Genomic DNA, 14,594 nt, shown 5'->3' with positions numbered 1-14,594 from the left:
GTCTCCTTGGCGTCTCTGCTTTGTTAACACTCAGCGTCCATATTTCCTGGTGACAAACTAGGTCATATCTATGGCAAAGGGTACTCTGAAATCATACTGTGTCATGCTTATGAAATGAAACATACACTGACCTTAGACTGGGGATCCGTTCTTAATTCAGATGGAAAGGTCAAGAGCAGAGGAGGGGACAGTGAAAGTCGCCACCCCCAGATTTCCCGGACGTACTTCCTGAGCCTACGCTGTGCCTCGGGACCAGCCGGGGCCAGTGGTCAGAGCTGGGCTGGCATGGGTCGCCTCTAGGCAGGAGCATTTAAGAGCTGGTGCAAGTTGTGGTCTCTCTCTCCTCTGTGCCGTGGAATTGGGGGATGGGCGGGGGGCGGGGAGCTGCGTGTTGGTGGTCAAGACACGCAGGAGAGCAGCCGGTGTGACCAAGGCACTGAGTGAAGTCTGGTTTAAAATGTAGTGTTTTAATAGACAATTTGAGGCACAGCAGGACTGGGAGACCAGGAGATGACTGCCATTGGAAATACAGTCTTACTCACAGTTCCAGGAAGAGGGGGTCTGGGGTGCCATGCGGGGAAGCAGCAGGACCAGTGGCACCGTGGGCAAGAGCCTTCCTGTGGTTTCCCCAGGAAAGAGCGGGCAAGGGGGTGAGCAGGTTCAGGGCTGGCTAGTCTGAGTAATTCCAGCAGCTCTGGGAATTGGGGGCTGTCCTGGTCGTCTGGTCCCCAAGCGATTAGGGCAAGGGGACAGTGGCCCAGAGCAGGAGAACCCCGTGGAGGAGGGGGTTGGGGTGCAGGCTCTGGGTTGGTTGGTCTGCCCTGGAGACCTGTGCTCCTGGGTGAGTGGTTTAGGACCCTCGGAACAGACTCGCCTTGGGAGGGGCCGTCCCTCCACGTGGGCGAGGCCCAGGTGTCAAAGCATCGGAAGACAGGAGATAAAGGGCATGGTTGATACAAAATCAGCCAGTCAGGAAGTGGGGGAACTCACTCTGGGCTTTGTGGAAGGGAAATTAACCTTTGTTATGTGAAGCCGTAGAGATCTGGGTTGATTTTCTAAGGCAGCACACTGCTGTAGGAACACAAGGAAGAGCTTGGGCACATGGATGTCGAGTTGAGTCTCAGCACCAATATGGCATCTGTAAAGTCCGTCCGTCCGTCCATCCGTCCATCCGTCCATCTGTCCAGGTATCAACCAGTGATCTTTGCACACCAGCTATGTGTTGGGCCCAAGGCACTCATGCTTGCTCTTACAAATAAGTGAGACTCGTCCAAAGTAAGGGCAGTAGCAGGTAAGACTGCCATGCAGAGGTCAGATCTGCTGTGGGCAAAGAGAGGAGAGAGCAACGACCCTAACAGAGGAATCAGGGAGGGCTTCTCAGAAGAAGTGACATTTGAGTCAGATCTCGTGGAGTTACGTAAGAGTTCCCCTGCAGAGACAATGGTCATAGATGTTCTAGGTGGTCTAGGAAGGGCACAGAAAAAGGTATATCCAAGCTTTGCAATGAGTACAGTGGGGCCAAACCAAACCAAACCAAAACAAAGGACATCAACAACAACCCCTCCCCCCCATAAAATCCAAAAATGAATAGCTAAAGTTTTAGAAAATGGGCAAAATTCCTGAGTGGCTATTTTTCCAACAGAGACCTACAAATGGCCAACAGGTATATGAAACGGTGCTTGACATCACGAGTCACCAGGAAAATGCAAATCAAAACCACAGTAAGAGACCCCCCCGTCAAACCTTAGGAAGGCTGTTCCCCAAAACACAAGCAGTAACAAGTGCTGGGGAGGGTGTGGAGGAGAGGGAAACCCTCATGCTCTGCTAATGAAAACATACAGTCGTACAGTCATTATGAAAAATGGTCTGGAGCTTCCTTGAAAAACTAAAAATAGAACTACCATAGGATCCGGCAATCCTGTTTCCGGGTGGATATCCAAGAGGAAATGGAATCAGTGTCTTAAAGAGACGCCTACACCCCCACGTTCAGGGCAGCCAAGATATGGAGAGAATGTGTCCAGTGACAGATAAATGGATGACGAAGACGTAACACAGGCACACGCACACATGCGCACGCGCGTGATGCGCACACCCACACACACCGTGCATTATCATTCAGCCTTGATGAAGAACGAAATCCTGCCATTTATAACAACACGGATGAACTTGGAGGACATCAGGCTGAGTGAAATAAGCAAGGTACAGAAGGACAAATGATGTGTGGTATCACTGATATGTGGAATCTAAAAAAGCCTTAAAAGACCAAAGCAGGATGATAGTTTCCAGGGTCTCAGGGAGGGAAGGAATGGACAGAAGTTGGGCAAAGGGTACAAACTTTCAGGGGTGTAGTGAATAAATTCTGCACCGTAACACATAGCACGGGGGCTGTAGCCAAGAGCATGGCACTGCCTACTTGCAAGTTGCTAAGAGAGTGGACTTTATCCTTGCTTCTCGGCCTTTTGGCTACAATCAAGTGCAGAGAGTGGATTTCACGGATTCTCATTGCACAGAAGAAATGTAATCTGTGTGAGACGCCAGATGTGTTAACCTAATTGTGCTGATCCTTTCACAACGTGTACATTAAGTCATTGCATGGTACACCTTAAAAAAAAAATCACACAGCACAACCTAAGATATATAATTTCTGTTTGCCGTCACACCTCGACACAGCTACAAAAGAACAGCTCGGAGGGGCAGGAACAGACAGGCTTTGGGAGTGTGGTCAGAGACTCGGCAGACAGGCCTGGTGAGTAGCCATTGGAGTCTCTGTGCTTCCTGCGGCAAAGTGCTCTGAGCCTGGACAGCAGACACCAGGAGCCCCCATGATGAGATGGGCTGTCATGGCCCTTGGTTCTTGGCTCCCTCCTTCAGGGGCCCCTCCGTGAGATCTGCGAGGTTTGCCCAGCCCCTGTTGTCACAGCAGGGGTGGGGGGACTCTCTTAAGCTCTTCTGCTCTAAGGCAGGGAAAGTCAGTACTTTCTTCCCCTCTGCAGTCATGGCAGACATCACTAAGCAAGTGACAGGCTTTGCATCAGAAGCCAGATTGAACCTCGGAGGTCTTCTTAACATAGAGCTTCAGCAGCTGCTATCCATGGGTCCAGATTGGCACGCATGTCAAACTGTGTGACATTTCTATTTTAAGGGATTAAGGATGTTCTCTTTCTGAAAGTATTTTTATTTAAAGAAGAAGAAGGAGAAGGAGAGGAAGTGGAAGAGGAGGAGGAGAAGGAAGAGGAGGAAGAAGAAGAGGGGGAGGAGGAAGAGGAAGAGGCGGAAGAAGGAGAAGGAGAAGAGGCGGCACCTGGGTGACTCAGTCAGTTAAGCATCTGCCTTCAGCTCAGGTCATGATCCTGGAGTCCTGGGATCCAGGCCCGCTTCAGGCTCTCTGCTCCATGGGGAGTCTGCTGCTCCCTCTCCCTCTGCCCCTCTCCCCTCCACTCCTGTTCTCTTTCACTCTTTCTCTCAAATAAATAACATCTTTAAAAAAGGAGAAGAAGGAGGGATGGGGAGGAAGAAGGGGTGGGGGGAAACTGGCAGCGGGGAAGGCATAGTGTAGCCAAAGGAATGAATGCCTAATGGTGGAATTTTAGTCAGCAGAAGTTTTGAGGAAGAGAAGGGAGGTCTGCATGATCCCCTCATGTCAGACTTGCCCCAACCACTCAGAAGAGTGCTCTGGTTGGGAAACCAAGGACACTGTCTACGTTCTCATTTCCTTGACTCTGTTGTCACCCAAAATGTTTGTCTTTGGTTTTCCAGGCCAAGATAAACACCACAGAGCCGACAGGAGGTGCTTCTGTGGAAATCTCCCACATTGTCTCCTTTCATGTCCCTCACAATGGCCACCATCGCTCAGGCAAAGAGAATATGCTCAATAAATGTTTACTGAGTGAGACTAAGTTGTATTGCTACCTACCACCCTCCAGGAAGCCAGAGGTAACAAGGTTCACCCCCATAAAACCCTGACGGGCACAGCCGGCCGGCAACTGATGTTGACTGATGCATGTTTTTTAAAAAGCCACATGGACCCTGATTCACACAGCCCCTTGGCCCCTGGGGCACTCCCTCTTGGTCGTGGGCTCTTCCACGTTTGCTCCGAGGGGACAGGCACGGTGGTTTTCACTGTTCCCCCTCCTAGTCTTGAGCCAGACACACAGAAAGCTCTCCATCCACACTTGTGGAAGTAGGAGCAAACTCTTACCAGCACAGCGACCCCCCTCCCGGTCAGGACGCTAGGCAGAAAAGGCAGTCAAGATCTGTGTGTGTGTGGGGTGGGGGTGCTCCATGCCCTATGCCTCCCATGCAAGGTGTGGATGCATGATCTGGGCAGCTGGGGTCAGGTGGGGGCTCTGCAGAGGTCGGAGGGCATGCTGCAAGAGCGGGGGCGGTGGGTGGGGGGTTGGGAGGGGCCTGAGTCCCCTTCCCAGAGATGCCTTTGCAGAGCTGTGTTTTGCACAGTACCATTGCTAAATCTCTCCCAGAGAACCAAAGGCTTTCTCGGTTGACAACCTCTTTCCTGGGTTGTGAGGACCAGCCCCCGGTCCCTGGGTCAAACCCACATGGTCTAATTTTATCAGAAGCAGCTGGCACCATTGTCATCCTACGCCAGCTTGGGTGATCTGCGCTCACCCTTTCTCTGGAGACTGCACAGATGAAATCAGAGGCCCCAAATGTTTTCACTGACCCAGGGCAGGGAGGTGGATCGCGAAAACATGAGCTCACAGACACTGACTCTGTTGCCGCTGATCTGACAGGCAGAGCGCGGTGGCTCTTACTGAACAGTGGGGTTGGGGGCAGGGGTGCAGGGAGCGAGCCCGGGGATCCTCAACTTGGAAAGAGCAGGGTTGGGGGTGCGGCGCCCTTCCTCCCGCCTCCATGTGCACACACCCTGCACCTGCCCGGTCCAGGTGGGCTCAGGGGGAGGGGCTACAGGGTAAGCGGCTCAGAGAACCGCTCCTAGTTGAGTCTGGAGGACAAATCCAAAGGGACCGGCATGTGCAGAGGCCTCAGGGTGAGTGAGGGCAGGGCAGCACTGTCTTATCTGAGGTCCCCCCAAAGCAAACCCTGCACCAGAGATTCCGGCGGCAGGGCGGTGTGTGGGGGGGGGGTGGCGGTGGTGGTAAGGGTGGACAGAGACACAGCAGTGGAAGGCAACCCTCAAAGTGTGACTTAGGAAGCCAGAGAGCACAGAGCCAATGGGAGTGGGACCCCACAGGGAAGTTCTGGGAAATGGTGCCAAGCACCTGCCTCAGATGATCCTGGGCATGGAGTGAGGGGCTGGGGTATTTATACCTACACACGGGTAAGAAAGTTGCCTCTGGGGGCAGGGGGAGGTGTTTATTGAATCCCAGGTATTCCTGGTCCGCCCTTTCCCAATAGCTCAGGGACAGCTCTCTGACAGCAGTGAAATTCTGGCCTTTGGCAATCAGACTGCTGTGCCTGGGACAGATGTGGGAGGTCCTGGGCCATGGAGGAGGGGGTCACAGAGAGTCACCCCAAGGGGATCAGGACAGTTGGGGAAGGTTTTGGCAGCAGGTAGGGGAGGCCAGCAGGGCCCAGACTATGGAGGTGTGGACAGGAGGCTCGGCCACAGGCCTTCATGCTGTGTGCCCGAGGAGTGGTGGAAAAGTCAACTGTCTGAAAGCTCTCAGTTCCGAGAAGGGACTGGAGGAAGCAGGGAAAGTTTGCATTCCAGGTCAGGGGAGACTTCGTGGCCGGTTGTCATCACCCCGCCCACTGGGCTAAGGCTCCAGTTCTGAGCCTGGCGTGACCTCAGACCTTTCTCTTTGTGTGTCTCACAGCAGCTCTGGTCTCTACTGCTGACCCTGGGGGCTGACCAAGCAAGACATTTCTGGAAACAAATTTGTTTGCAAAATTGTATCCATGCTTCTTTGCAATGTGCCTTCGTGACTTTGAGGGTCTGACCATCCACAGGTGGGCCGTTTCCATGCCCCCCAAAACCCAGACTTGTTACAGTCAGACTCTGAGCCAAGACCCCATGAGGGTTTGCACGCCTCTGCTCTCTCTTTTGGAATTCTGCAGCCAGCACACCAACAAGCCTGTGCTGACCTGCTGGATAATGAGAGACATCGCCTCTGTATCAGGCATCACTTGCTGCCTAACAAATTAGTCCAAACCTAAGCAGCATAGAACAACACACATTTATTACCTCCTGTTTTCCATGGGTCAGGAATCAGGGCTTGGGTGGTGGTGTCTCTGAAGGCCACACTCATCAGGTCAGCTGGGGCCAAGGTCATAAGAAAGTCCCTCCTGCGGCAGAATCCACTTCCAGGCTCCACGACCAGGTATCAGTAGGCTTCACCTCACCCAGGGCTGCCAACCAGAGGCAGGCCCCACGTCCTTGCCGCATGACTTCCGCAGAGGGCATTTTATAGCATTGCTGAGTGCCAAAACGAGAAGCAGAGAACAATCAAGATTGAAGTCATAGATTTTTACGACCTCATCTCACAAGGGATATCCTATCACTTTCACTGTATTCTCTTTGGTGGAAGTGCGTCAGTAGGTCAAGCTGAGAACTCCATCCTCCATGGAGCGTCCTTGGACCTCCCCTTCTTACAGACCTCCTTTTGTCTGACCTCATCCCATCTGGTGCCTATGCTGGTCACCTGGCATTGATCACATCCCTCTAAGAGCACCTGGCTCTGTGTTTGGCATGGCCTGGTCTCCACGCTGGTCTTGGTGGCTTTTGCACTTCCTTGTGAGATCTTCCCTATGGGGCAATCCAGCTTCCTGTGCCCCAGGATGGATATGAGTTGTGCGTCCTCCAGATACCCCATAATTGTGCCTTCCATATTGCAGGAACTTCAGGAATGACAGCTTGATTTGGCTCTCCATTATTACACAGGTGTGAGCTTTTAAAAACTTGAAGACCTTAGCAAATACATAGATCGAAAGAAACAATGCAGAGGGATCCTAGCTATGGTTCACCTACTTTTCCCCAACGGTATGAACTTGCATAACTATAGGACCATATCACACCTGGAAATTCACATTGATGTCATCTACCCACTTAATGCAGATTTCATCAGGTTCACATGCATCTGTTTGTGTGTGTGTGTCTATGCAGGTATTTCGTTGTATACAATTTTATAATGTGCAGATTGTGTGACCACTGTTGACCACAGTAAATACACAACTGTTCCAACAAAAGGATCTCTTGTAGGGCACCTGGGTGACTCAGTCAGTTAAGTGTCTGCCTTCGGCTCAGTTCATGATCTCAGGGTCCTGGGATTGAGTCTCCACATCGGACTCCCTGCTCAGCAGAGAGCCTGTTTCTCCCTTTCCCACTGCCTGCTGCTCTACCTACTTATGCTCTCTCTCTGTCAAATAAATAAATAAAATCTTTTTAAAAACCTCCAAAAAACCTCAAAACGGATCCCTTGTGCTGCCATTTTATATCCAGAGCCCCCTCTCCTTATTGCCTTCTACCTCCCCGCAAGAACTTCTGGCCACAACTAACTTGTACCCCATCTCTAATTTTATCATTTCAAGAGGGCTTTGTATTTTTAAAATTATTTTGATTAACAAATAATGTATTATTTCCCCCAGGGGTACAGGTCTGTGAATCATCAGGCTTACACACTTCACAGCACTCACCATAGCACATACCCTCCCCAATGTCCATAACCCAACCACCCTCTCCCTTCCCACCCACCCCCCAGCAACTCTCAGTTTGTTTTGTGAGATTAAGAGTATCTTATGGTTTGTCTCCCTCCTGATCCCATCTTGTTTCATTTTTTTCCCTTTCCCTACCCCCAAACTTCTCATCCTCCCTCTCAAATTCGTCATATCAGAGAGATCATATGATAATTGTCTTTCTCTAATTAACTTATTTTGCTCAGCATAATACCCTCTAGTTCCATCCACATCATTGCAAATGGCAAAATTTTGTTTCTTTTTATGACTGCAAAGTATTCTGCAGTGTGTGTGTGTGTGTGTGTGTGTGTCTTTATCCACTCGTGGACATCCATCTTTATCCACTCATCTGTTGATGGACATTTGGTTCTTTCCATAGTTTGGCTATTACGGACATTGCGGACATTGCTGCTGTGAACATTGGGGAGCACTTTTCCTTCGGATCACTGCATTTGTATCTTTAGGGTAAATACCCAGTAGTGTGATTGCTGGGTCATAGGGTAGCTCTATTTCCAACTTTTTGAGGAAACTCCATGCTCTTTTCCAGAGTGGCTGCACCAGTTTGCCTGTCGTTTCCTAACTGGTTAATTTTGGCCATTCTGACTGGTGTGAGGTGGTATCTCACTGTGGTTTCTCATTGTGGTATTGTGGTATTTCCCTGATGCTGAGTGATGTTGAGCACTTTTTCATGCGTCTGTTGGACATCTGGATGTCTTCTTTACAGAAATGTCTGTTCATGTCTTCTGCCCATTTCTTGATTGGATTATTTGTTCTTTGGGTGTTGAGTTGAATAAGTTCTTTATAGATTTTGGGTACTAACCCTTTATCTGATATGTCATTTGTGAATATCTTCTCCCATTCTGTCAGTTGTCTTTGGTTTTGTTGATTGTTTCCTTTGCTCTGTAAAAGTTTTTGATCTTGATGAATTCCCATAGTTCATTTTTGCCCTTGCTTTCCTTGCCTTTGACGATGTTTCTAGGAAGAAACTGTTGCAGCTGAGGTCAAAGAGGTTGCTGCCTGTGTTCTCCTCAAGGATTTTGATGGATTCCTGTCTCATATTGAGGTCTTTTGTCCATTTTGATTCTATTTTTGTGTGTGGTGTAAAGAAATAGTCCAGTTTCATTCTTCCACATGTGGATGTCCAATTTTCTCAACACCATTTGTTGAAGAGGCTGTCTTTTTTCCATTGGACTTTCTTTCCTTCTTTGTTGAAGATTAGTTGACCATAGAGTTGAGGGTACATTTCTGGGCTCTCTGTTCTGTTCCATTGATCTATGTGTCTGGCTTTGTGCCAGTAGCATACTGTCTTGATGATGACAGCTTTGTAATACAGCTTGAAGTCTGGAATTGTGATGCCACCAACTTGGTTTTCTTTTTCAACATTCCTCTGGCTATTTGGGGACTTTTTTGGTTCCATGTAAATTTTAGGATTATTTGTTCCATTTCTTTGAATAAAATTGTTTTTATTTTGATAGGGATTGCATTAAAATGTAGATTGCTTTAGGTAGCATAGACATTTTCACAATATTTGTTCTTCCAACCCATGAACATGGAATGTTTTTCCATTTCTTTGTGTCTTCCTCAATTTCTTTTATGAGTACTTCAGAGTTTTCTGAGTACTGATTCTCTGCCTCATTGGTTAGGTTTATTCCTAGGGATCTTATGGTTTGGGGTGCAATTGTAAATGGGATCAACTATTTAATTTCTCTTTCTTCTGTCTTGCTGTTGGTATATAGAAATACAACTGCTTTCTGTGCATTGATTTTATATCCTCACACTTTACTGAATTCCTGTATGAGTTCCAGCAGTTTGGAGTGGAGTCTTCTGGGTTTTCCACATAAAGTGTCATATCATCTGCAAAGGGTGAGAAATTGACTTCTTTGCAATTCAGATGCCTTTTATTTCTTTTTGTTGCCTGATTGCTGACGCTAGGGCTTCTAGTACTATGTTGAATAGCAGTGGTGATAGTGGTCATCCCTGCTGTGTTCCTGACCTTAGGGGAAAAGCTCTCAGTGCCTTTAAGAATGATATTCGGGGTACCTGAGTGGCTCAGTGGGTTAAAACCTCTGTTTTCGGCTCAGGTCATGATCTCAGGGTCCTGGGATCAAGCCCCGCATCACATCAGGCTCTCTGATCAGCAGGGTGTCTGCTTACCTCTCTCTCTCTGCCTGCCTCTCTGCCTACTTTTGATCTCTGTCAAATAAATAAATAAAACCTTAAAAAAAAGAATGATATTCACTGTGGGTTTTTAATAGATGGCTTTTATGGTATTAAGGTTTGTACCATCTATCCCTACATGTGAAGAGTTTTGATCAAGAAAGGATGCTGTACTTTGTCAAACGCTTTTTCAGCATCTATTGAGAGTATTATATGGTTCTTATTCTTTCTTTTATTAATGTATTGTATCACATTGGTTGATTTGCAGATGTTGAACCAACCTTGCAGCTCAGGACTAAACCCCACTTGGTCATGGCGAATAATCCTTTTATTGTATTGTTGGATCCTATTGGCTAGTATTTTAGTGAGAATTTTTGCATCCGTGTTCATCAAGGATATTTGTCAAGGATATTCATCAAGGATAATTCTCCTTCTTGGTGGGGTCCTTGTCTAGTTTTGGGATCAAGGTAATGTTGGCCTCATAAAATGAGTTTAGAGGTTTTCTTTCCATTTCTATTTTTTGGAACAGTTTCAGGAGAGTAGGTATTAATTGAGGAAGACACAAAGAAATGGAAAAACATTCCATGTTCATGGGTTGGAAGAACAAATATTGTGAATTCCCCCGGGAAGCTGTCTGTCTGGATCTCTTGTTTGTTGAGAGATCTTTTATAACTGTTTCAATCTCCTTACTGGTTGTGGGTCTGTTCAGGTTTTATATTTCTTCCTGGTTCAGTTTTGGGAGTTTATAAATTTCTAGGAATGCATCCATTTCTTCCAGATTGTCAGATTTGCTGGTGTATAGTTGCTCATAATATGTTCTTATAATTGTTTGTATTTCTTTGGTGTTGGTTGTGATCTCTTCTCTTCCATTCATGATTTTATTAATTTGGGTCTTTTCTCTTTTCTTGTTGATAAGTCTGGCCAGGGATTTATCAATCTTATTAATTCTTTGGCTTAAAATCTAACTTATCTGACATAAGGATTGCCACTGCAGCTTTCTTTTGATGTCCATTAACAAGGTAAATTTTTTTTCCACCCCCTCACTTTAAATCTGGAGGTGACTTTGGGTCTAAAATAAGTTTCTTGTAGATAGCATGTCGATGGGTCTTATTATTATTATTTTTTTATCCATTCTGATACCCTGTGTCTTTTGATTGGGGCATTTAGCCCATTTACATTCAGAGTAATTATTAAAAGATATTAATTTAGTGCCATTGTATTGCCTGTAATGTGACTGTTACTGTATATTGTCTCTGTTCCTTTCTACTGCTTTTAGGCTCTCTCTTTGCTTTCAGGATCCCTTTCAGTATTTCCTGTAAGGATGGATTGGTGTTTGCAAGTTCTTTTAGTTTTTGTTTGTCCTGAAAGCTTTTTATCTCTCCTCCTTTCAATGACAACCTAGCTGGATATAGTATTCTTGGTTGCATATTTTTCTTGTTTAGTGCTCTGAATATATTATGCCATTTTTTCTGGCCAGCCATGTCTCTGTGAATAAGTCTGCTGCCAATCTAATATTTCTACCATTGTATGTTATAGACTTCTTGTCCCAAGCTGTTTTCAGGATTTTCTCTTTGTCACTAAGACTTGTAAGTTTTATTATTAGATGATGGGGTGTGGAACTGTTTTTATGGATTTGGGGGGGGGTTCTCTGTGCTTCCTGGATTTTGATGCTTGTTCCCTTTGCCATATTAGGGAAATTCTCTACTATAATTTGCTCCAAGATACCTTCTGCCCCCCTCTCTCTTCTTCTTCTTCTGGGATCCCAATTATTTCAATATTGTTTTGTCTTATGGTATCACTTATATCTTGAATTCTCCCTTCGTGGTCCAGGAGTTGTTTGTCTCTCTTTTGCTCAACTTCTTTATTCTCCATCATTTGGTCTTCTATATCACTCATTCTCTCTTCTGCCTCATTTATCCTAGCAGTAAGAGCCTCCATTTTTTATTGCATCTCATTAATAGCTTTCTTGATTTCAACTTGGTTAGATTTTAGTTTTTTTTTATTTCTCAAGAAAGGGATTTTATTTCTCCAGAGAGGGATTCTCTAATATCTTTCAAGCCTTTTCTGAGCCCAGCTAGCACCTTGAGAATTGTCATTCTGAACTCTAGGTTTGATATATTACTAATGTCCACATTGATTAGGTCCCTAGCCTAGCCTAGGTTACTGCCTATTGCTCTTTTATTTGTGGTGAGTTTTTCTATCTTTTCATTTTATCCAGGTAAGAATATATTAATGAGAGAATAAAATACTAAAAGGATGGCAAAGACCCTAGAAAAATATATGCTAACCAAATCAGAAGAGACCTGAAACTGTGGGGAGAAGAAAAGGGGAAAAATAAAAAATATGTATTAGACTGGTGAATAGAATACAGGCTCCCACTTGATTTTTGGTGTATTCTGGTCTTTTAGAAGGAACTACCTCTCAAAATTTTAAAGAAAGAAAAACTTATATATACAAAAATAAGGGTAAACACATTGAAGGGATGGAATATTATTGTAAAGATGAAAATTTTAAGAAGATTCCAAAAAAGGAGTTCTAAGATAAGTTGGTTGAAAAAAGAAAAAAAAATAAAGGACAGAATGTGACCAGACTGGAGACTAGAACAAAGCCATGTGCTATATTTAGGGTATATTTTGATCTATTAGAAGAAATTGTATCCCAAATTTTTAAAGGAAAAAACCCTATATGTATACCAAAAATAAGGTTAAATACAATGAAGGGATAAAATATGACTGTAACAATGAAAATTTAAGAAGATTTTTTTAAAAAGATATTGTTAAGATCAAACAGTTAAAAAAAAAAAACGTTGAAAGAGCAAGAAGGAAAAGTTAAACAAAATAGAATAAGAAAAATTTTTTAAAAATATTTAACTTTGTAAGACTAAAGGATCATGGGGAAAATGCCATGAATTCTATGCGTTGCTCTGGAGTTCTGCTCTTCTCATTGATCTGTGAACTTGGTCATGGCTGGCTGTTCTTGCTGATCTTCTGGGGGAGGGGGACTGTTGCCATGACTCTCAAATGTCTTTGCCTGAGGTGGAATTGCACTGCCCTTGCCAGGGGCCAGCGTAAGTAATCTGCTCGGGTTTGCTTTTGGGAGCTTTTGTTCCCTGAGCGCTTTCTGTATTGCTTTGGAGGACAGGAATGAAGACAGCAGCCTCATAGTCTCCGGCCACATAGGAGCCAAGAGCTCAGGGCCCCACTCCTCATTGCACCCTTGGAGAAAAGCATTCAGTCCCTCCCATCTCCCTGGTCCCCAGGCTCGCTCAGAGGTCACCCCGCTGGTGACAGAGCATTTCTATCTCTGGTGCACCTGAGATAGGAGTTTGGAGTCTCCAAACCCAGCAGATTCCTGCCTCCAGAGGAGGAAGGCGAGTCTCCTTAATTCTGCCACTTGTGGGGTCCCTGCTCTTAGAGGACTAACCCAACTGTGCTCTGGGTCACAGTTTAAGGTAACTCTGAGCTGAGAACCCACTGCTCAGCTCCATCTCTTCCACTGGTTCCCCTGCAACCATTCCTGGCAGCTCTGCCCCACTAAGACACCCCCCCATCTTTCTGTGACCCTATGGGTCCTGAGACCCCACTCCCACCCCCACCCCTGCTTAGCCTCTAGAGCGAGGTCCCTCAGTGGAGTGGACTACTAAAAGTTCCGACTTTGTGCTCTGCTGCTCCACCACTTCTTGGGAGCTGGCCCCTCCCCCCGTGGCCTATCTTCCCGTCGCTTTGGATTTACTTCTCTGTAAGTCCTACCTTTCAGAAAGTGGCCAACTTTCTGTTCCTAGAATTGCTGCTTTTCTTCTCTTCTATCTGCTGTTGAGTTTGTAGGTGTTTGGGATGGTTTGATAACCATCTAGCTGAACTCCTGAAACCTAATGCTGTTTTGGTTTGCTACTCCTCTGCCATCTTGCTTCCTCTCTCAAGAGGGCTTTATTAACAGAATTGTGTGCCATGTAATCTCTTGATGTTTGGTTTTTATTATTCAGCATCACTCCCTGGATATCCATCCAAGTAGCCAGCATTTGTTCTTTTTTATTGCCAAGTAATATTTCATGGTAGGAACTTACTATCATTTGTTTAAACAGTCAAACTTTGAAGGACATTTGGGTTGTTTCTGGTTTGGGGCTATTATGAATAACTCTGCTATGAACATTCCCATGTATAGATTTTAGACTGGACCTACTTTTTTTTTTTTAATATTTTAATTATTTATTTGACAGAGAGTGATCAGAAATAGGCAGAGGGGCAGGCAGAGAGAGAGGGGTAAACAGGCTCCCTGCTGAGCAGAGAGCCCAATGTGGGGCTCGATCCCAGTACCCTGGAATCATGACCTGAGCTAATGGCAGAGACTTAACCAACTGAGCCACCCAGGTGCTGCTGGGCCTACATTTTAATTTTTCTGGGATATATGCTGGGGAGTTGCAGTTGCTGGGTCAAATAGTATGCCCATGTTTATTTTTTTTTATTTCTTATTTTATAAGAAACTGCCTTACTCTTGTCCAGAGGGGTGCTGGGGCAATTCACCTCCCCCCCAGCACAGGAGGAATGGTTGGGTTTCTCCACATCCCCACCAGCAGTGTGTGCTATTCCTGGTTTTTGTGTGAGCCATCTGATGGGTGTGTAGCAATAGGTCCCTGTGGCTTTAATTTGGGAATCCCTCCTGGCTAGTGATGTTGGTTATCTTTTTTTTATTTTGTTAATGTTGTTCATGTCTTTTACCAATCTTCTAGCTGGATTTTTTTTTTTTAACTGTCCAGTGTTGAGCATATGAATATATGCTAGGTATGC

The 14,594-nt window shown here is 45.8% G+C and overlaps 1 long non-coding RNA gene across 1 annotated transcript; it reads left to right on the top strand.

Moving 5' to 3' along the window:
• The first annotated feature begins 3,285 nt into the window (after nt 1-3,285).
• On the top strand, nt 3,286-3,896 carry LOC123390722. The gene is made up of 2 exons (XR_006605300.1): nt 3,286-3,341; nt 3,757-3,896. It is a non-coding gene; the product is annotated as an uncharacterized LOC123390722 (long non-coding RNA).
• The last annotated feature ends 10,698 nt before the right edge of the window (nt 3,897-14,594 follow it).

Source organism: Mustela putorius, unplaced genomic scaffold, assembly GCF_011764305.1.
Source record: "Mustela putorius furo isolate JIRA1106 unplaced genomic scaffold, ASM1176430v1.1 tig00000139_pilon_pilon_pilon, whole genome shotgun sequence".
Taxonomy (NCBI): domain Eukaryota; kingdom Metazoa; phylum Chordata; class Mammalia; order Carnivora; family Mustelidae; genus Mustela; species Mustela putorius.
The sequence above is the reverse complement of the archived record's forward strand: the minus strand, read 5'-3'. Positions and strand labels throughout refer to the sequence as shown.